Source organism: Lissotriton vulgaris, chromosome 9, assembly GCF_964263255.1.
Source record: "Lissotriton vulgaris chromosome 9, aLisVul1.2, whole genome shotgun sequence".
NCBI lineage: Eukaryota > Metazoa > Chordata > Amphibia > Caudata > Salamandridae > Lissotriton > Lissotriton vulgaris.
This window is the reverse complement of record NC_141697.1, coordinates 363658107-363680614: the sequence shown is the minus strand read 5'-3', so window position 1 is coordinate 363680614 and position 22508 is coordinate 363658107. Positions and strand designations below refer to the sequence as shown.

Here is a 22508-nt window from a genome sequence, read left to right as displayed (position 1 = left end):
CCCTTCTAAAAAGTCATGTTCAGTACATTTTGCAGACATTACTAAATCTGACATCATATTAATAATAGTTTCAAAGTCCCAATCATCAGAAAATGTGCTGGGTGATACAAAGTCACTTAAAGAAACCTTGAACTGGTGTAGAATCTTTAGCAGCTCCACCAGGCCATAGATGCCGTAATCAGTTCTATCCCATGCTATACCAACAGGTATAGGAACGGCTGGGATGTTCAGTGACGACAGGTCTCTTTTTTCACGATGGGATGATTTGTGAGGTTTTTGGACGAAGTTGATTTTCTGAGTTGCTGTGTCCATTGTATTGTATTTTCCATCCATCATTTGTCCCAAGCTTAAAACTAATATCAGCCAGAGTAGGAGAAAAAATACACCCAAACCAATCCAAAATTTAATCCACGGTGAAACCAGATATATTTTCTCCAGTTGATAAAATAGTTCTGTTGTTTTTTTTCTTTAAGAGTTTTCTTTACTGGCCTTTCTTCGGGTTCACTGGGATCCTCGGAGAATGTATCAAAGTTGATAAAATAGCCAGAGGCAGTTCTGTCAATTGTTGTAATTGCATCAGGATTGTTATTACTCTTTGGAGTTGCTTCTTCCTTTGTCATATTGGTATAGTCAGAGGCTACATCATATTAGACATGTGTTTCTTGATGAACTGTTATTTGGGTCTCAAGAGGCACAAGTTCCATGCCTTTGTTACATAGTCTTTCTTTTCTTACTGCAGGTTTATCAAAGCTGATAAGTCTTTCAGTTTGAACCTCTTGGATAGTAGCAAGATTTGGTCTTCTCGAACATCTTGGGAGTCCACTGGGCCTGCTACTTATTATTGGCCACATGATTGTGGTTTGACCAGGTCGATAGACACATCTCTGTTCTTCCTTTTACCAGCAAGGGGCGGTAGTACTACTAATCTTGTTCCTTGGATTGCCAAGGCAGGTACTGCTTTTCTTTAAGAAGGCCCACATTCCTTCTTCACCGCTATCTTTTCCCTGACTAGATCCCCAATCTTTGGAATCCAGACAGGTCTTGCTGGGACAGGTGGTTTTTCTTCAGTGACTGGTGGCTTTTGTATCGTATTACTCAGACTTCTTGTTTCATTTAAGTCCTGTAAAACAGCCAAACGATCTTTGACATCAAAGGGTTTTTGTTCCACCACTGAAGTTTGACAATCGAGGTCTTCGATTACCATTTTAGTACCAAATAGTAATTTGTATAAAGTGATTCCCCCCCAGAGAATTTCTTGGCAGATTATTAAGACTACCTTGGACACTTATTAGATGTTTGGCCCACCCATCACACAAACCTAATACCTTAGCTGTTATGGATTGCTTTATGTCACAGTTTTTTCTTTCCACTACCGCGTTACCCTCAGTATGGAAGGGACTAGAATACCGCAATGCAGTGCCCAAACTCGGAGGTTTAACCCTTTCTGCGTAATTCAGAACATAAGTTCTTCCAAAATTCAGGAAACCTAGAATTGACTACGTTTTTCAGCGTCTTTGTAGGTTGTAGCAGCGCACATTTCTCTGTAAAGTTAGCTACCAGGTTTTGGCCTTCACTTGATAACTGGTATTCGGGATTTCTTAAAATTGAATTTATACCCTTCAGATGCGAACCCAAGTATTATGGTGTTCACTCTTTTCAAGTGTACGTCCAAGTCGTCGTCTGTAAGATAGAGGTCATCGACATAGGATAATGCCTCATCATCGTACGTTTGCAGTAACTCTGTTATCCTGGCTAAAAATAACCCTGGACTATTCTTGAATCCCTGGGGGGGATGGCAAAATTGTCGCTGTGTCCCCATAATTGAGAAAGCAGTCAAAGGCCTGCTTTCAGGTGCAATGTTTTGACAGAAAAACCCATTCAAAATATCTAATGTAGTTTTATATTTTTTCTGCACAAAGTTATTCATCAATGCAGCACTGTGTGCATTTTGTACTGCAAAAGATTTGCAACAGGAGTTTAATGTCTGTAATCCAAAACTAGACAATATGAATTGTCTGGTTTGGAGACAGGAAACAAAGGATTGTTCATTGACGAGGTGCATGTTTCAATCACCCCTTGGTATTCAAGTTGATTTAAAATCTCCCTAACTTGTTTTTTAGCTTCTTGCTTAACTGGATACTGCCTCAGTGCAGTAGGTTGATTTTTTAACTGGAGTTTATGGTGAGGAGAGTACTCATCCCATCCTACGTCTTTTTTATATAATGCTGGAGTCTGGGCCACAGCCCATTTTCTGGCATATGTGTATTTTTTATGAATTGGAATGTGATTTGAGAAGGTTGGCATAATTATCTCTTCGCCATGTGGGCACTCCCTGACAAATTCAGGCGGCCAGTCTCGATCAGCTAGAAGACGGTCATAGCCCTTAGAGAGCTTCTCCCAAAAGAGTGCTCTTATTTTTCTAGTTATGTCCCCCTCCATCCGGAGTGTTATTTCATATATCTTGTGGGGTACACTAACCCTGGTGTCTGCAGTTTCAACTTGAATGGATTCATTCAAGTCCACTGTCTCCAGATGATCCTTCAGGATACTGCGAACTATGGTGATTTCTGCTGCGCTTTCTAGCATTGTCTGAGTGTCAGAAGGTACCTGAAGACTCTGGATCCGCTGGAGTATCAGACCGAAGAAGAAGCTAGCTCCCAATTCCCCTTCACCACTGTGCCGGATTTCTCTTGCAACAGTGATAACAGGGAAAGGGGAAGTGGATAGACAGACAGAGAGACTGCTCACACAATCATCTACTCCCGCTCAAGGAATGGTGAAGAGTTATTCTGCAAAACATAAGGACAACATTACTAAGTTCCGACCTCCTAAATACACTAGTCAACTTAAACTATCTCTCTGGGACCCAACCCCGATTACCTGTGTGTGAGTGAGCCTTAGCTACTCTCTTGAAGGTCTAATATACTGCTGCGTAGAAGGTGGTAGCAGAACTGACGTAATGAGCAGGAGATATTGGTGGTACACAAGAATATATATATATATTTTTATCTACATGAGGTCACAGTCTTTTAACATCAAGTTCCAACTGGTAAGTTCCAAAGAGTTTGTTATAAATGTCTATTGCTGACAAGCGTAGTACCAGAGTTCCAATAGTCTCAACGAAAACTGCGGAGGAGCAATAAACAGTTCAGAAATGAAGAGAAATCGGTTCGAGCTCACCGGCTAAATGCTGCTGGCCGCTGAGGGAACCTCTCCGTGTGTCAAGTCTCAAGCGCCTTCGCAGCGCACCATGAAAAGCTGCCAGGATGTCGAAGAAGCCGCTGCTGCCGACCCAGACTGGAGAATTAGGATAACTTGACTGAAGGTGAAGGGGATAAATGCTGGAAGCGTGTCAAGGGGTCAGATGGGAGCCAAACTAATGTCCGTGAGGCTAATGGGCAGCAACGGAAGATAGACGCAGCTGACAAGCCGCCAAACACCGGGAAAATTAAACTGGCAGGTGACTGGAAAAAGAGGGTAAACCTGACCAGACTGAACTAATCTAACTATGACAGAAATATCTACTGAGAGAGAGCGCGAATGAAAAAACGTCCGCCTCTCGGGGAATTTCAGTTGAAGTGCGACGTTTACCGAACGCTCGCGCTTCAAGTCACAGAGCCAGCGTTCCAGACAAACACTAGAACGCTAACTGGCCCCACTACACTGGCAACAGGGAAATGATTGAACCAAGGCGAAACGATACTTCGCCACAAGCTGAGTCCAATTGAGAGAAGGGGGTGAGGATTTAGTGATGGAGGAAACCTGCAATGTATTGTCTGCAATTGGTCCAACCCTGACAGTACCCCCCACCAAAACCCCCTTCCTAGGCTTGTGTGGATAAGTCTTGTGAAACTCTCTCACTAGTCTGGCTGCGTGAACATTAGAGCTGGGTTCCCAGGACTGTTCTTCTGGCCCAAACCCCTTCCAATCCACTAAATAGAAAAGTTGTCCCTTCCTGATCTTAGAGTCTAGTATTCTCTTAACTTCATATTCCTCCACTGAGTCTACCTGTACTGAAACGGGTGGGAGAACCTTACGAAGATTAGGTGGGCTTTTCCGAATCAATGATACATGGAATGTTGGGTGAATTTTCAAAGTTTTGGGCAAATGGAGTCTCACACAAACAGGATTTATCATTCTGTCCACAGAGTAGGGCCCCACAAACCTAGGTTGAAACTTTCGATTTCCCCGCAAACGCATATGGCGCGTGGAAACCCAAACTTGATCCCCAGGAAGATAAACTGGATTAGCCTTGCGACCCTTATCTGCTTGCTGCTTAAAAGCTGACTTCGCCTTGACCAAGTTTGCAGTTGCTGACTGCAGGGCAATCTGTAACTTATGAATGACTTCTTCAGCAGCTGGGACTTCTCCTACAACTTTGCCCACCAGCATATTGGGGTGTCTACCTGAATTCAAAAAGAAAGGAGAAAATCCAGTGGCAGTGTGCACTGAATTATTATAGGCAAATTCAGCTGGAGCTAGTAAAGATGGCCAATCTCCCTCCTGATCCAGAAGATACAAACGCAAGTACTGTTCCAAATCTTGATTTACTCTCTCAGTCTGTCCATCGGTCTCGGGATGATAACCGGTGGACAAACGAGAGTCCACCCCCAGGCCACTTAGGAAGGATCTCCAAAATCGGGACACAAATTGGGACCCCCTATCCGAAATAACTACCTTCGGAATTCCATGCAGTTTGACTATGTGTTGAACAAACAAAGAGGCCAAATCAGTGGCAGTAGGAAGACCCTTTAGAGGAATAAAATGACTCATTTTAGAAAATTGGTCTACCACCACCCAAATGACTGACATCCCTTGACTAGATGGTAACTCAACAATAAAGTCCATGGAGACTGTGTGCCAAGGATAAGGTGGTACAGGTAAAGGCATAAGTAGACCTTGTGGGGATTGCCTGAGACTTTTCCCTTTTAAACATAGTTCACAAGTGGCAACATACTGTCGAACCTGAGCTTCCATACCTGGCCAAAGGAAATTTCGCTTTATCAGTTCCAACGTCTTCAAGACTCCCTTGTGGCCTGCCAAAGGCTGATCATGGAAACTTCGAATGATCTCCTCTTGTAGTTTCTCTCCAGGGACAAACATCTTTCCTTGAAAATATGGTTTCCCATCTTCCACAATTCGATCTGGACCCTTATTCTCCCAATTCGAGTAATCATCTTTTTTGAACTCCAAGACAATCTTCTCTTGTAACTCATCCACTACTGCAACTGCTAAGATCTTTTCTGCGGGGATGAGGAATTCCTCTGTCTTTTCCTTTGCATTCTCCCCCACATTTAATCGAGATAAAGCATCTGCTTTTCCATTGGTTACTCCCGGTTTGTATGTGAGAACAAAATCATAGTCGGCGAAGAATAAGGACCAACGAAGCTGTCTCGGGGTCAAGGTCCGCGCAGACTTTAGAAACTGCAAATTCCTATGATCGGTGAACACAGTCACCACGTGCCTGGCTCCAAGCAAATAATGTCGCCATTCGAGAAACGCCACCTTTACTGCCAGCAACTCCTTGTCGGCGATGGCGTAATTTATTTCTGCTGTGGTAAGTTTTCGGGAGTAAAAGGCTACTGGATGAAGTTGCCCCGTCTTCTTATTGCGTTGGGACAGAACTCCCCCAATAGCAAGATTGGAAGCGTCTGCCTCTACAAAAAATGGTTCCAACGGATCCGGGTGTTGCAAGATGGGTGCAGTGACAAAGGATTCTTTTAGGAATTGAAAAGCGCCTTCTGCCTCTGTTCCCCATAAAAACTTTTCGTTCTTCCGCAACAAACGAGTAATGGGGCTCACCTTTCCAGAAAAATTCTGAATGAATCGCCGATAAAAATTGGCGAACCCTAAGAAACTTTGGATTTCCTTCACTGAACCTGGAGCTGGCCAATCTCGGATTGCCTTGAGTTTGGAGTCGTCCATGGAAACTCCCTCGGGAGAGAGTATGAACCCCAAAAACTCCACTTTGGTTGTATGAAATACACATTTCTCCAATTTCACAAAAAGTTGGTTCTGCAACAGACACTCCAAGATGGTTCGAACATGCTGGATATGCTCCTCGGTATTCTTGGAAAAAATAAGAATATCATCTATATACACCACGGCGAAGCGGTCCAGAAATTCACGAAGTATATCATTTACAAAATGTTGAAATGCCGCAGGCGCATTGCACAACCCAAAGGGCATGACCTGGTATTCAAAAAGCCCATAACGAGTTCGGAAAGCCGTTTTCCACTCATCTCCTTCAGCCATCCGGACCAAATGGTAAGCCCCCCTCAAATCCAATTTTGTATAGATCTGGGCCTCCTTCACCTGATCCAAAAGTTCAGAGATAAGTGGCAACGGGTATCGGTTCTTTCGAGTCACCAGGTTCAAGGCCCGATAGTCAATACAAGTCCTCAGGCTCTTGTCTTTCTTCGGAATAAAAAAAAGAGGGGAGGAAACTGGGGATTGTGAGGGCCTGATGAATCCATTAGCCAAATTCTTGTCAAGGTATTCCTTCAAATGCACATTTTCTGATTCCGAAAGAGCATATATGCGACTACAGGGTAGCGAGGCTCCTGGTTCCAGCTCAATTGTGCAGTCATATTCTCGATGGGGAGGAAGTTTTTGTGCTTCTCGCTCATCAAAAACGGATTTTAAATCTTGATACTGTGCAGGAATCTTGGGGAGTTCCACCAAGCAAATTACTTGCGGTTGGTTGGCCAAACAGTAAGGTTCACTAGACTCCGTCTTCAAAGTATGAGGATGAAAGCAGTGTTCCATACAGAAGTCTGAGGTCAAATCTACAGTTCTCCTAGCCCAGTCAATCTTCGGGTTATGTTCTGTTAACCAAGGCAATCCCAAAATCAGTTGGAACTGAGGAGCATCAATTAAACTGAATCGAAGGTAACTTTTATGTTCTCCAGGTCCAATCACTGAGATTGTTTCTGTATCAAAGGCTATCGGACCGGAAGATAAAGGGGTTCCATCAACAGCACGCACAGGCTCGGGCTTGTCCTTCCTCACAAAGTTAATGCCCAACCTCTTAGCAAACAGAATATCGCAAAAGTTTCCTGTAGCTCCTGAATCGATCATGATTGCTACGTTTGCACCTTGTTCTTTTCCAAAAATTATTTGACAAGATAGAATGAGATGAGGAGCCGAAAACTGCATGGTGTTAGACAACGACTGAATTAGAGGAGTTGACTTAGATTCAGCTTCCACCAGGGCAACCCCTTCTACTGGTGAAGCTTGTCTTTTACCCATGTCGATGTCTTGGGTCTGCGTGGACACTCCTTGACAAAATGTCCAGAACCACCACAGTACATACATAACTTGCCTTGTCTTCTCTTTTCCCGTTCCTCAGAACTAAGCGGTCCCCGAACCGTTCCAATTTGCATTGGTTCTTCTACCGTGACTTCTTCCTTGGGTTTTACACTCTCTGGACGCATGCGATCAAATCTCGGAGGAAAAGTTCGAGTTTCCTTTCGCCGCTCCTGACGCCTCTCTGATTGTCTCTGGTCAATTTGAAGAACTAAGTCTATAAGTTCTGAGACGTCGGTGGGTCTCTTGGGAATCTGGGAGAGTCCATCCTTCAATTCGTCACGCAGACCTCTGTAGAAGATTGCTGCTCTTTTTTCTGTTGGCCAATTTGTCTCAACTATAAGCTTGTTATACTGCGCTAAATATGCCACCAACTCTCGATTTCCTTGTTTTAGATCCAGAAGCTCATTGTCGGTGGTTTGAGAAATGGCTCTCCGATCAAATATGCGTAAAAATTCTGTCTTGAATTCCTGAAAATTGTACAGCACCGGATCATTGGTAGAAACCAATGGCAATGACCAAGAAGCGGCATCTCCACTCAGGTACGACAGCATGAACGCCACTTTGGATTGATCTTCTTTAAATATTATTGGTTTACAGAGATAATGCAATGAACACTGAGTGACAAAAATCTGTGCCTTATTTGGGTCCCCCAGAAATCTTTCGGGAGGGGCTAGCGGGATTGTGGGAGACATAGCATGTACTACCTGTGTGGAAAACTCGCTAGTGGCTGGTGAAGGGTTAAAGGTTTGGGACTTTGCACCCCCGAAATCAGGACTTGGACTAGTGGTGAATTCATTTATCTTTTGACGAAGAAAGTTTGTTTCCTGATTAGATTTCCTAACTTCCTCTCTGGTTTCTATCAATTGCTTTTGTAAATCTTCCAAAATGGATCCCAGGGCTTTGAGGTCTAGTCCTTCGGCCATGACACCCAAGCGGATAATACAGCGGGCACTTCAATCTGTCAGAAGGTACCTGAAGACTCTGGATCCGCTGGAGTATCAGACCGAAGAAGAAGCTAGCTCCCAATTCCCCTTCACCACTGTGCCGGATTTCTCTTGCAACAGTGATAACAGGGAAAGGGGAAGTGGATAGACAGACAGAGAGACTGCTCACACAATCATCTACTCCCGCTCAAGGAATGGTGAAGAGTTATTCTGCAAAACATAAGGACAACATTACTAAGTTCCGACCTCCTAAATACACTAGTCAACTTAAACTATCTCTCTGGGACCCAACCCCGATTACCTGTGTGTGAGTGAGCCTTAGCTACTCTCTTGAAGGTCTAATATACTGCTGCGTAGAAGGTGGTAGCAGAACTGACGTAATGAGCAGGAGATATTGGTGGTACACAAGAATATATATATATATTTTTATCTACATGAGGTCACAGTCTTTTAACATCAAGTTCCAACTGGTAAGTTCCAAAGAGTTTGTTATAAATGTCTATTGCTGACAAGCGTAGTACCAGAGTTCCAATAGTCTCAACGAAAACTGCGGAGGAGCAATAAACAGTTCAGAAATGAAGAGAAATCGGTTCGAGCTCACCGGCTAAATGCTGCTGGCCGCTGAGGGAACCTCTCCGTGTGTCAAGTCTCAAGCGCCTTCGCAGCGCACCATGAAAAGCTGCCAGGATGTCGAAGAAGCCGCTGCTGCCGACCCAGACTGGAGAATTAGGATAACTTGACTGAAGGTGAAGGGGATAAATGCTGGAAGCGTGTCAAGGGGTCAGATGGGAGCCAAACTAATGTCCGTGAGGCTAATGGGCAGCAACGGAAGATAGACGCAGCTGACAAGCCGCCAAACACCGGGAAAATTAAACTGGCAGGTGACTGGAAAAAGAGGGTAAACCTGACCAGACTGAACTAATCTAACTATGACAGAAATATCTACTGAGAGAGAGCGCGAATGAAAAAACGTCCGCCTCTCGGGGAATTTCAGTTGAAGTGCGACGTTTACCGAACGCTCGCGCTTCAAGTCACAGAGCCAGCGTTCCAGACAAACACTAGAACGCTAACTGGCCCCACTACACTGGCAACAGGGAAATGATTGAACCAAGGCGAAACGATACTTCGCCACAAGCTGAGTCCAATTGAGAGAAGGGGGTGAGGATTTAGTGATGGAGGAAACCTGCAATGTATTGTCTGCAATTGGTCCAACCCTGACACTGAGCTCACTCCCCGTTCTTGAGTTGTGTCCTCAAAATCCTCGGCATGTCTGATCTTTATGCTTGCTACCTTTTTTTTGGTAAATTGAGCTTTTTTGATTTGGTGAACGTGTTCTTTGTCTTTGGACTTGACGCATTCCTCTTTCTGTTCTGACCGTCCTCTTCTTTCCGATTTCTGTGAGGAAGTCTGAAAAGATCGAGAGGGACGTGTATCATTATCTTGATATCTGCCAGGTTTTTTCCAATTATCCCTATTCCTAAGGTTATACCTTTTTTCAGAGGGCTCCCGTTGGGGAGACCTACCTCTGGATTAAGAATGTTTCTTTTTAGGAAGTGTCTGTTTAGTATTTTCCTACTTCTTGTTAGGAGTAGTGAGATTATTTTTAACAAATACTTTTTCAGGATTTTCTGTTAATTCGGGTTTTACTGGTTTCCCACCCAAACTATCTCTTCCTAATTCTTTATAAGATTTTTCAATAATTCTAGCATGCTCATATGGTCGGTCTGTTATATCTGTTTCTTTTAACTTTTGGCGGATTGCCACAGATGCTGCTTTACCTCTAATGTTAGCTAATAATATAGCCGAGATCTGTTTGAAATCTTTTAGTAATTTCATACCTAGATTTAAGGCCGGTTCTGGACTGTATTCATTTTGAATCTGCCTCAGAACATCTGGTATTACCGCCATGGACGGAACACCATGTGTTTTTGTGTAGATTGAAGCAAAGACTGTACCCCAAGTGTCACAGTCCTCCACATGTGGTGCTATCCCCATTGGTAAACAGATTGTCAGAATTCTGTGTTTTTCATGAGGTGTACTATCAGGGAATACTGCCTCTATTTGAGTAATTTTCTGAGCTAATCAGAACGGGATGTGTTCCCCTTTTGAGGGTAATTTACAAATGACTGATTGTATATTCTGTGGAGTGATTTTATTTGTGTTCCCCTGGTGAGGGGTGTGCTGTGGAATCCTTACAGTAGGTTGGACTGCTAAGGTCCGCATGACATATTGAACCAATTGTCTATGTATTTTAATTAACTGTTTCAGCTGGGCTAACAGTTCTCGACCTGTCATATTTTCTTGGTCAGGATGTGGTATTTAGCTGGCTAGTACCGGCCATGCTGCTCCTGGTCTACCTAGTGGACCGAGCCTGGTAATGTGATTTTTAAGTTGTAGGGCGCCTTTAAACCAAAGATGATGCTCTTGGTAAGTTAATGGAATTTCAATGTCCTCATAAGGAACATATTCCTTTGGAGGTTCCTCTACTTTGTAGTAGTGGAACTCGTGTGTCCCTCCGTCTGCCAAAGGAAAATGAATCCATGAGTAAAATACTTCTGTATGCCGGTATTCATGTGCCTCTATAACAAAGATTACTTTACCACCTCTTGATGATACCCCATTATTTATGAGTTTGTAAGTTATAATTTTTCTTACATTTACCGGGATGATTATAGCATCCGGGTCATTATTTGGCCTGTTTCTGTCATCTAAAACCGCTTGAGCTGCAGCTGCAGTTAATTCTTCGTCAGACATCATTATTTTTCCGACTGAAGAGTTTTGCAGAATAGGTTCAAGGAAAAAAAGATTAGGTGCACAATATTTTGGAACACTGTATCCTTCAACGTTGAATAAACCAAAAACGAATACATAGGATTTTCGTCCTACTCAGTTTTGGCGGATATTAACGTTTTACCCACTCCAGACGTCTATTGGAGTATTTTTACGGGAAAAAGGGGTCTGTGTGAAAAGCATGACTGAGTTACTCTAGTATCTAGCGTTAAATTATCGCCTTACCAAACGTTGGGCGCCATGTAGTGCAGTTCCTCTGCGCATTGGAAAAATATATACTGTAGTTTAGATATAGGACTGAGGTCAACTAGAAACGTTCTCGAATTCACAAGAAAGGATTAGTTTCTGACAACCGCATAAACATGACAACTTTGTTTCCCCAGGATAAGAAACGTATCTCTAGAGTCGCGGAAACAATAGATAACTATTTTACTCAGTCAATCGTGCATGCTTCATTTCAACCGGAGGTGCTGAGAAAATAGAGATACGGCGTTTTCAATAAAAGTATTTATTGAACAGTCTTCTTTCTCAAGCATAAGAAATGTACTGCTACAATAGTAATACTGGTTATAAAGTACAATGCATATAACAGGAACAGTATTATAAAGTAGTACTGTAGAAGCATGATATTGTTTCTAATCCATAAAAGTGCATAAAATGTGTAAAATACATACAGTAATAAATAATGACTAAAAGTACTCAACTGGTGCTTCTAAAATATGCCTACCCCGGTGTACCTAACCTAAGTCTAGTACAAGGGAAGAAGTAAGTGAGGAGTAGCTTAAGTTTAGTAGTTCTCTGCCAGGAATCTATTCCAAGAATTCTCTAAGAGGTCTAATCAGCGCCGTACCTTGGTTTTAGAATGAAGGAGGTCTTGTATCTCTCTCTCAGGACTCGATTTCCCAGATACCCACAAGGGTAGCCCGGAAACACTGGAGCTGGATTTCTCAGCAGGAGAAAAGACAGAGTCTCTCAGTGCATTAGCTGGACTATTTCCACCATGCCCAGGAGCTGATGCATAAACTAATTGAAAGAGGATATCCCAAGAAATTGCTAAAGAGAAGCATGAAGAGAGCTTGGTATATCCCGAGAGATACCCTTTTGACTCCCAAAGAAAAGAATAAGGAAGACACCCCAATTGTATGTGTGACAACCTTTTCTGGAGCAACTTCAGAAATCAAGAAAAAAGTCACCAAAAATTGGAACACAGTCCGGAGCCTGAAACCCTTTGAAGCTCCACCCATCTTCGCACTCAAAAAGAATGAGAGTGTGAGAAGAGAAACAAATTGGTTCGAGCGGACACAACATTACCAAGGCAAGAAAGTTCAATTCAATCACTCCTGAACCTTCCACCGGTCAAAGGACATCATAAATGCGGTAACTGCATTTCCTGTAATAGCACCATAGAAGGAACAATATTCTATTATGGCCAGAAACAAATTAAACATGAGGTATTTACAAACTGCAATACCTGCAACGTTATCTACTGTGCCATATGCCCTTGCGGACTTGCGTATGTTGGCAAAACAAGCCAACCCATAAAAACAAGAATATCGCAACATCGCTCCAGAATTCGATGCAAAAAGGAAAATGCACCAATGGTCTCCCACTGCATTGAAAAACAGCACAGACCAGATGACCTCAAATGGACTGTGGTAAAACAGGTGAAAGGAAAAAATTTGGCCGATAACCTGTCCAAGCAAGAAGCCAAAACTATTATGTACCTAGATACTGTCAACCACGGACTAAACGAACTAGCGGAAATTTCCAGTTGTATTTGTTAAACATAATACAAAACCCAGCGCGATGACCGAGGCTTCCACTCAAGAAAAAAGCATCTTGATCTCATAGCAACGAGATCACATGCCCATGACGCGAAGACGCCGTCCTATCAGGGGCACCGAGACACTACAGTCGGTGAACACGCCTATGACAGCCCTGCTCTCATCCCCAACCAGGATGTAAGACTCCACATCGGCCGAGCGCTGTGTAAACTCACTACAGCGAGAGCCGAGAGAGAAGCAACACGTTCTACAAAGGAGACGCCGGGAATGCGACGCACCCTTGCTCCTCAACCGCGCGGAGAGACTGTTCCGCGATGATGACGCCGTGGCGCTCTTAAAGAATTGTCAAAGATGAAAAATTACAATATTGAATTGAACTGCAGTTTATATTAATTTCTGTCTGTAACCTGCTTGCAAATGAACAGATCCCATTATTATAATGAAATGTTGCTCCATGGTGCACGGCTGGTACACAAGGGGTTAACTTAAGTTGTCTGAAATTCAGCTGAAAACCAGCAAAGAAAGACAGATGAGCTTGTGCGTGCCCATTCTGTTTGAAACTCCAAAGTGTTTAATGATTCACTAGCTTTCACCTATGTACCAGATACAGTTCAGTCAGTTCAGCGAGCTTTTTCCAGGAATTGCTCGCTGACCTAAAATGTGATAAGTTCGGCCTGTCCGTGCCTTGTTGGCCTAAAGAGGCAAAGTGTGTGCCCAGCACAGATAGCAAATGCGTCATTGTATGAGAAAGCAGAAAACACGGGCCACTGCTGATAAGTAGATCAACATTGAATATGTACATTTCAAGATAACTGGCCAAGGCAAGGCTGAAAAGTCAGGAGATGGTGGTTTAAAGATTAACCTGAAGCTGCATGGTCCGATGTGTCGCAAATAATGTAAAATGTGAACGTAGACATATTTCTGAAATGCACCTTGATACTGCAATGTACACGTGGATTTAATTCTAGCATGGTCCCACCATGATGTAATAGTTAATGAATAACTTGTCAAGAGATTGTGAACATATATAAAGCCTGAATTCTCTCTGTGAAGGTAGATCACTTTGCAAACCTGCAAATTGTCTCAAGCTGCAGCTTTAATTGGCAATAAAGCCACTATTCTTTTGAAAACCTTGTATGTGTTCTTCATTGTCCCTATTAATAAATTTTTGACTTTTACAGATGGTGCCAGTGACTCGTGGGGAACTGATGGTCTCTGCAGAGGATACAGAGCTGCTGTCTTTGGATTCTTCAGGAGCCTTGATGTCTCGGTGTATTCTGCGCAGCTACTGAGAGGACTTGTTTCCTGACACGCCCAGATGACGGGGCTCCCGTTGATAAGCCTTTGACAAAAGACACCACCAGCTTCCCTTGAGCCATCAGGTGATTTTGTTGCCACAGCAAAGAAGGACGCATACAACGGCATACTGAATGGTCTAATGTTCAGGTAGGCAGTGCTTCATTGCACTGAACTCAATATTGTCAATTGAAATAGTCTTTTTTTTCTACAATACATTAGAAAGTACAAACTGAGATCCATTAGGGGTCTCTAGGGGAGGTCTTAGGGTGCCTTTAAGATAAGTGCCTGAGGACTGTCCAACCTGTGAAAGATCTTAAGGATCCCAAGGACAGGAGAAAGGACCGTGGGTGGTCGCTTTTCTAAGAGGGACCATGGGTGGTCGCCTTTAGACAGAGCATGCTTTTGAAAGACGTCTAAAAATTAAAAGTACATATGCATATTGTTGACATAGGTCATACAACTGTATCTTGCAAAAGTTTTGAAAAATAGTATAAAAAAGTGTGTAAAGTAGTGTACAATAGTGTATTTTAAGAGCACTTTAAAATAAAAAGAGATTACAAGTGATAGAAGAGGAAAGATAATTAAAATAGTAACTGAATAAAATTCAAAATGCTTAGCAAACTATTTTTGAGCACAGCTAAAGGCCGCAGGACAGCCTTAGATGTCACTCAACCAACACCTCCTCGTGGCACACCAGCATGGTACGTGGCACGGAAAAAAGGGTACCATACAGCTATGCACTTAGATCAATGGACTCATTATACTAGAAAAAATCCTGATCTACAGTTTCCAGAATATGGGACATTTGACAGAGATAAAATGCTTTATTTAGAAGATTGTTTAAGGGAACGTGAAAAGAAAGGGAAGAAAGTACGTTTATTACAATGGGATGCATTTCATGCATGGCGATCATATGCCGCTAACAGATGGCCAGGGGAACCTAGGACAACGAAAGGGAAAGCTTTGGCATATGATAGGGAGAAGGCAAAAGAAAGATGTGTAACAAGTTGTAGGGAAAAAGAAATGGAAATGGATAAATGTCTTACAGTTCACAAGCCCATACCAGATGTGTACCCCACTCTACCTAATGCTCCCTTAGAACAGGAAGATACAGAAGACCCTGTAATAGAGGCATTATTAACAACTCCACCACCATACAGCCCACAAACAATGCAAACTACATCAGCACCACAGACACACACACCACAACATACATCACCAACTAGTAAGACAGTACCTGTAGCACTACAAGAAACACCTCTCTCTACCTCTGGTAGACAAGGGTTAAGGCCAAAAATAACAGAAAAAGAACAGAAAATGATACACGAGTGGGTGATAGACATTATGAAAAATGGTACTTCTACATGGCGTACTGCGAAAAGTCGCTTCCCCCCAGAATTCACGCCTGCGCTTCAACGCAGTGCTTTGGAAAAATTAGACAAAAAAAGTTACAACTGGTTTAAAGACTGGGAAAAATATTGGCCTGAGGAAGACGGCTACCCCCAACCTGACAGATTGTCCCGTGATCATAGCAACGCAATATCAGAAGCAATAGATGATGTAGGGGCATCAAGCACAGATATATTAGAGGCTGTCCAGATATTAGCTGAATGGATAGATACTCTTTTGATGCTACAACAAAAATGTACAAAAAAAGAAAAAAGGTAAACAGGAGGAAGATAGTACTCTTTCCACTTCTAGAGCCTTGCCATTAAGAGAAGTACCAGGAAATAAGGAAGGGAAGCCCACTATTAAAGTTCACACACCATGGTCAAATGTTGAATTGCATAGATTTGCACTTCAATTTCCAGACATTAGACAAGACAGAGAACAATGGTACAGACAGACAGAAATAATACTAAGAGTTGGCACTCTCACACTGGATGACATAGAACAAATGTTTTCTATAATCTTGCCACCAGACATTTGGGGAAAAATAAGGAGAGAGGATGATGAAGTATTAAAAATAAAATGGGAAGATATTACTAAAGCAAAAAGGGAACAAGGAGAGGACATATCAGATGATATTAGAGACTTACCAGCAAAAATAATGGCTAAAGTAAATACACTGGTCCCCAGAAAACAAATAGACTGGTCAAAATTAAATGCATGCATTCAGGACACTGAAGAAACAGTATCTGGGTTTTTCGCCAGAATACAGAAAGTCTTCACAGCTTCAAGTGGTTTAGATACTGAAAAGGAAGCAACACAAAGTGCACTTGTCTCTTGTTTTGTAAATAATTTGAAACCATCGATTAAAAAAGGGATTCTAGAGTACAACCCTACTTGGTCATGCAAACCACTAACAGAAGTTTTACAATTGGCACAGTATTACGAAATGCTAGGTAAAAAGGAGTTGGAAAGTAAAAATAACAAATTAAAAGAGTTAAAAACTAAAGTTTTGATTCAGCAGTCAAACCAGTATAGCAGCAGAGGACAAAGAGGCAGGGGTAGAGGAAGAGGCCGTGGGAGCCCACAAAGGTCATTTTCTACTCCCCCTACACAGCATACCACCACAATTGAACAAGCACACCCACAAGGATGCTTTAATTGTGGGGGTCAGGATCACTGGAGAGCTCAATGCCCACACCCCGTCAAGCAGTCACAAAGAGGGGGTGGGATGGGAAGATCAAGAGGCCGGGGAAGGAGCATGGGAAGAGGTGGATATCAACAGCAAGGACGTGACTCACAGCATGGCCCTACAGAGTATCCCCCCAACACAAATTTTTTTGATAATGAACAAATACCAAAAATGCAGGTGCATCACCCTTATGATGGAATATATCAGGAAGGGCCCCAAGGGGAATGGGACTATTATGCACAATAGGGGGGCCCGAGAGAGTTAATACAGAGGATGGTAATCCCTGTAGATCCCACTGGACCATATGTGAGGGGTAAGATTGAAGGTACACCTGTGGAATTACTAATAGATACAGGGGCCACCAATTCCTCCTTGACCAAGAAAAAGTTTCCAGATGTTCCTCTCTCGGGAAAAATAAATAAGTCAGTGGGATTCACCAACATACTTGTAACAAGCCCAATTTCAGCACCCTTGAAATACAGCATAGGCCCAATTCAGGACACGCATTCATTCCTTATATCAGACAAATGTGCATTTAATTTGTTGGGATTGGATTTGCTAAAAAAGATGAATGTCACTATTAAGTGCACTGCAGACGGAGTTTTCTTGGAAGTAGATGGACCAATGACAGAGGAAATGGACAACTGTTTCCTATCAATAGGAATACAAAATATTGCCGCACAAATAATGGATCAAATAGATTCAAGAATATGGGCAAAACACAAAAATGACACAGGGAAAATGAACATCACACCTGTCACTATTACAGTCAAACAGAATGTAAAATTACCAAGAATACCACAGTACAAAATTGCTCCAGAGGGTCTAAAGGGATTGCAGGACATAATAGCTGACTTACTGAAAGAAGGGATTGTTAAAGAAATATCAGGCAGTCCTTGTAACAGCCCTATCCTACCGGTCTTAAAAAAGAGCGATGGAAATACTAATGAAAAAAGTTACAGATTCATAGTTGATCTGAGGGAAATAAATAAAATAGTGGTGCCACAGTTCCCGGTTGTCCCAAATGTAGTATCAATATTGTCAACACTGTCACCAGAAATGGCATATTTTTCTGTGGTAGATTTGAAGAATGCCTTCTTCTCAATCCCAATAGATGAGGGTAGCATGTACCTCTTTTCATTCTCTATAGGCGGCAGAAGCTTCTGCTTCTGTAGGGCCCCTCAAGGGTTCACAGAAAGTCCGAGCATTTACAACCAGGCCTTAAAGAGAGAACTAGACACATTCAATTTATCATCTAACTCTGTGCTAATACAATATATAGATGACCTGCTACTTGGTAGCATCTCTGAGGCACAATGTACAACTGACACCATTAATTTGTTAAATTTCTTAGCTGAACGTGGTCACAAAGTTTCACCAGAAAAGATTCAATTTGTTCAACAGGAAGTATCCTACCTAGGACACATCCTGTCGAAAGGGCAGAGAAGATTGGATGATAAGCGCATTAAATTGATTCTACAGACACCAGTGCCACGCACCCAAAAACAGGTGCGAGCCTTTTTAGGTATGGCCAGTTATTGTCGACATTGGATTGCTAACTTCTCCTTGATTTCAAAACCTTTATTGGCCCTGACCCACAAGGACACGCCCGAACCCCTTCAGTGGTTGCCAGAACATGAACAAAGCTTCCTTGCCATTCGGCAAGCTCTCTGCTCTGCTCCTGCTTTAGGCCTACCAGACTATTCTAAGTCTTTCCAACTCTATGTTCATGAGTCTGACGGGAGTGCTCTTGGGGTTCTATGCCAGCAGTTTGGTGACCACAAAAGACCATGCGCATATTTCTCTGCCACCTTGGATACTGTAGCCAAGGCTTTACCTTCCTGTATACGTTCTGTTGCAGCAACCGCCTTAGCACTACAACGTGCAGAAAGCATAATAATGGGACATGAAGTTGATGTCTATGTTCCACATGCCGTAGAGCTGATACTAAACAAGACACGTACGCAACACCTCACAAATGCCAGGCTCACGCAGTATGAGATCTGTTTATTTGCAGCAAATGTGACACTTCACAAATGCAATGTGCTTAACCCTGCTACTCTGTTACCTATTCCCACTGATGATCTAGTGGACACAGACCATGATTGTATTTTGTTAACTGAAGAGCAAACAAAAGGGAGAATTGACATGACAGACATGGCCTATGCAGATGCAGAGGGAGAATTGTGGGTGGATGGTTCCTGCCTTAGAACAGAGGATGGAAATACATCAGCAGCCTATGCAGTTGTAACAAATAAAACTGTAGTTGAGTCCTGTAAGATACCCGAGTTGTCTGCACAAGCAGCAGAACTTGTGGCACTCACACGAGCTTGTGAATTATCTGAAGGAAGGTGTGTTAACATATATACAGACAGCCAATATGCCTTTAATGTGGCACATTCCTTTGGAAGACTCTGGAAGGAAAGAGGTTTCATTACCTCACAAGGCACAAAGATACAGCACGGAATGCTTATCACCAAATTACTTAACTCCCTGGCACTTCCAAAGAAATTGGCCATAGTTAAATGCAGCGCCCACAGAAAAGTAACAGACAAGGTAGGCCAGGGAAATGCATTTGCTGACATAACAGCAAAACAGACAGTAAGAAATAATTCAGCACTAGTACTAACTGTCCAAGAATTACCAGATGAAGTGAAGTCACTAGATCTAACAAGTGAAGGTATAAGACTAATGCAACAAGGAGCAACCACAGAAGAACAGATGAGTTGGTCAAAGAACGGGTCATTTGTTCAAGGATGTTGGATGAATGACGCCAAGGATAAATACATGTTACCAGACAGGATGGTCTACTCTATGTGTTTGGCCATGCATGGCCCAGCACATATATGTAGAGATGCAATTGTAAATTGCATGGACAAGTTCTGGGTGAACAAGAACATAAGAAAAATAGCACAGGAGATATGTCAAACATGTATGGTATGTGCACAGTACAATGTGGGTAAGACTGCTCCAGTACCCAAAGGCCACTTTCAGAAACCAACAATGCCATTTGAAGCCCTGCAAATAGACTATGTGGAGATGCCCCTTACAAATAAGTATAGGTATATCCTGGTGGTGGTGTGCATGTATTCAAAGTGGATAGAGGCATATCCGGTGAAACACAATGATGCCATCTCAACAGCCAAGTGCTTGATAAAGGAACTGATCCCACGTTTTGGGGTCCCAAAAACAATATTTTCAGACAATGGCAGTCACTTCTGTAATAAACTAATAAAGGTTACATGCAAAGCCTTGGGAATACAGCAGAAGCTACACTGCGCCTACCATCCAGAGGCCGCTGGCGCAGTGGAAAGAAAGAATGGCGTGCTTAAGTCCAAGATAGCAAAAATATGTGCTGACACAAAATTAACCTGGATGGATGCCCTACCTATTGCCCTAATGAGCATGAGGAGCACACCAGATGCCAAGACCAAACTCAGTGCGCACGAGATCGTCACTGGGTTGCCAATGGTAGCTTGGGGAGTTCCAGACAAAAATGCTCTGCCTATGATGACGAATGAACTGTTGAATGATTACTGCATGTCACTTACACGTACTCTTGCTTCTATCAACCAGCACGTGAAGGGAGCTCTTCCAGAGCCGCTGCAGGTCGAGGGGCACAAGTTCAAGCCCGGTGACTGGGTGCTCATCAAAGCATTTCAGAGGTCCAACTGTCTCCAGGCTCGCTGGAAAGGACCACAACAGGTACTACTCGCCACAAAGACAGCAGTGAAGTGCACCAACAACAAATCTTGGATCCACGCCAGCCACATCAAAAGGGCACCTCCTGAGACTGCATCCAGCCAAGACCCAGGTCAGCAGCACATGCCAACACCAGAACTGATCAAAGAAGAAAAAAGGTACAATTTGAGATCTACAAAGAAGAAGGAGATGAAATGTCAGTAATTCTGGTACCTGATCTTCTGCAAGAAATAGATGAAGTACTACTATTAGATATTATCTTAACAGATATCTTGACAACGATTTTTGACTTTGAGAATAGCAGTGAAGAAGACAACGAAGTCGCACTCAGCTACCTTGAGGAAGTATTTAGTCAGCTAGAATACCAACTAATGCAAGATTTGAATAGTCTAGCATTACAAGAAGCCTTGAATAGAGTACTTGCTGACTGAGAAAAATAAACTAGGGTGTATTGCACACTACCACCAGGAATAACAACCTGTCTGCATAACAGGAAGAGACTACAACAATTCATTAGGGAAGTTCTTAGTAAAAAGTGGGCCAATACAACGTTGAGTAGATGAACTGATCCAGGAGGTATTTGCGAGTCCTCCTGTAACTGCATAGTGCCCGTGCCACTGCGGTAATTAGTAGATGAACTGATCCAGAAGGTATTTGCGAGTCCTTCTGTCACTGCGAGCACCCGTGCTGCTGCAGCAACCAGCAAAGGACTTGAACGGATCCAGAAGGAATTTGCGGGTCCTTCTGTCACTGCGAGCACCCGTGCTGCTGCAGCAACCAGCAAAGGACTTTTTCCAGATCATCAGGATAACTAGCTTCAGAAAGATACATTTGGAGTGAGGTATAGTGGACACTCCTGTAAATATAAATGTGGTTGCACTAACAAGTGATATCTATGATCAAAGGGTCGTGTTTTTCAAGAATCACATGCATATCTTTGGGAGGAGAGAAGTACAAAGAAATACTCAGAGACCATCTGAAATATTAACGAATAGCTGTTCGCAATATATTTTATATTACAGTCTCACCTTATATGTGTTTATGCTTTTTGTGTGTTTAGCCTATATTATAGTAAAGATTCATAGTGATAATTCACAACATAGTGTCATCAATAGCACTACACCCAATTAAAGAAAGTATAAGAATAGATAGATAGATATGGATAGGGAAAATACAGTTCTAAAAATGAAGAGAAAATGGTACAAGTCTAAAATGTGCATATCTGGGGTGATATTCTGCCTGTTATTATTAGCATTAATTACTGTATATCTATTAGATGTGTTCTATCCCATGGAAAAGTTGATCTCAACGCCAACAACACCTGCTACAATACCTGCATACACTTTGTCACCTGAAGAAATAGCCCACAGAGAAGATATGCACCACAATTCCTTTGTGACTTTGATGCATCATACCAATAAGATATTAACAAAGGGAGATTGCTGGATATGTTTGCAATTCCCAGCTTCTGTAGACCAAAGTTTGCCCCTGGTTCAAGTCCCACTACCGTTTGCAGCATCCTGTTATGCCATTTACATAACAATAGTAAAAATAGAACTGATAGCTGTTTTGCAGAACTTAAAGAAAAGTACTGCTGGTGCAGGGGCAACTATGGCCCCACCTGCAGGAACATTATATAACAAATATATGGCAGATATTCTGACACTAGGGAACTGCACGGACGTGATAGAACCAAATGCAACATTTCCCCTGTCTGACATCTTTACCCCGCTCTTTCCAAATAAGAATACAAGTATTGGGATAGCAGGCCCATCAAAAGAAGCAAATAAGAATATACCATTTTTAAAGTTAAAATTAAGAAAACACAACGCAATAGGGAGTATATGTATTAAGAGTAATGGGACCTATCAGGTAGGAAATAGTACAAATTGTAACATGACATTTGAAATGACGGCCGGAAATATTAGCATTCCACTTTACGTAGGTGACTCAATTTATTTCATTTGTGGAGAAAAGGCTTATACATGGCTTCCAACAAATTGGGGTGGTTGTTGTCACCTAGGTTTTGTATTACCTGCTATAGCAATAAAAGACACAAAAGAAGTTCGAAGGGACATGCAAAGACATGCACCACGG

At 42.5% G+C, this 22508-nt stretch overlaps 1 long non-coding RNA gene across 1 annotated transcript; it reads left to right on the top strand.

Annotated features, from left to right (window-relative positions):
- The first annotated feature begins 14029 nt into the window (after positions 1-14029).
- LOC147690140 (uncharacterized) lies at positions 14030-21399 on the top strand. The gene is made up of 2 exons (XR_015299929.1): positions 14030-14275; positions 20286-21399. It is a non-coding gene; the product is annotated as an uncharacterized LOC147690140 (long non-coding RNA).
- The last annotated feature ends 1109 nt before the right edge of the window (positions 21400-22508 follow it).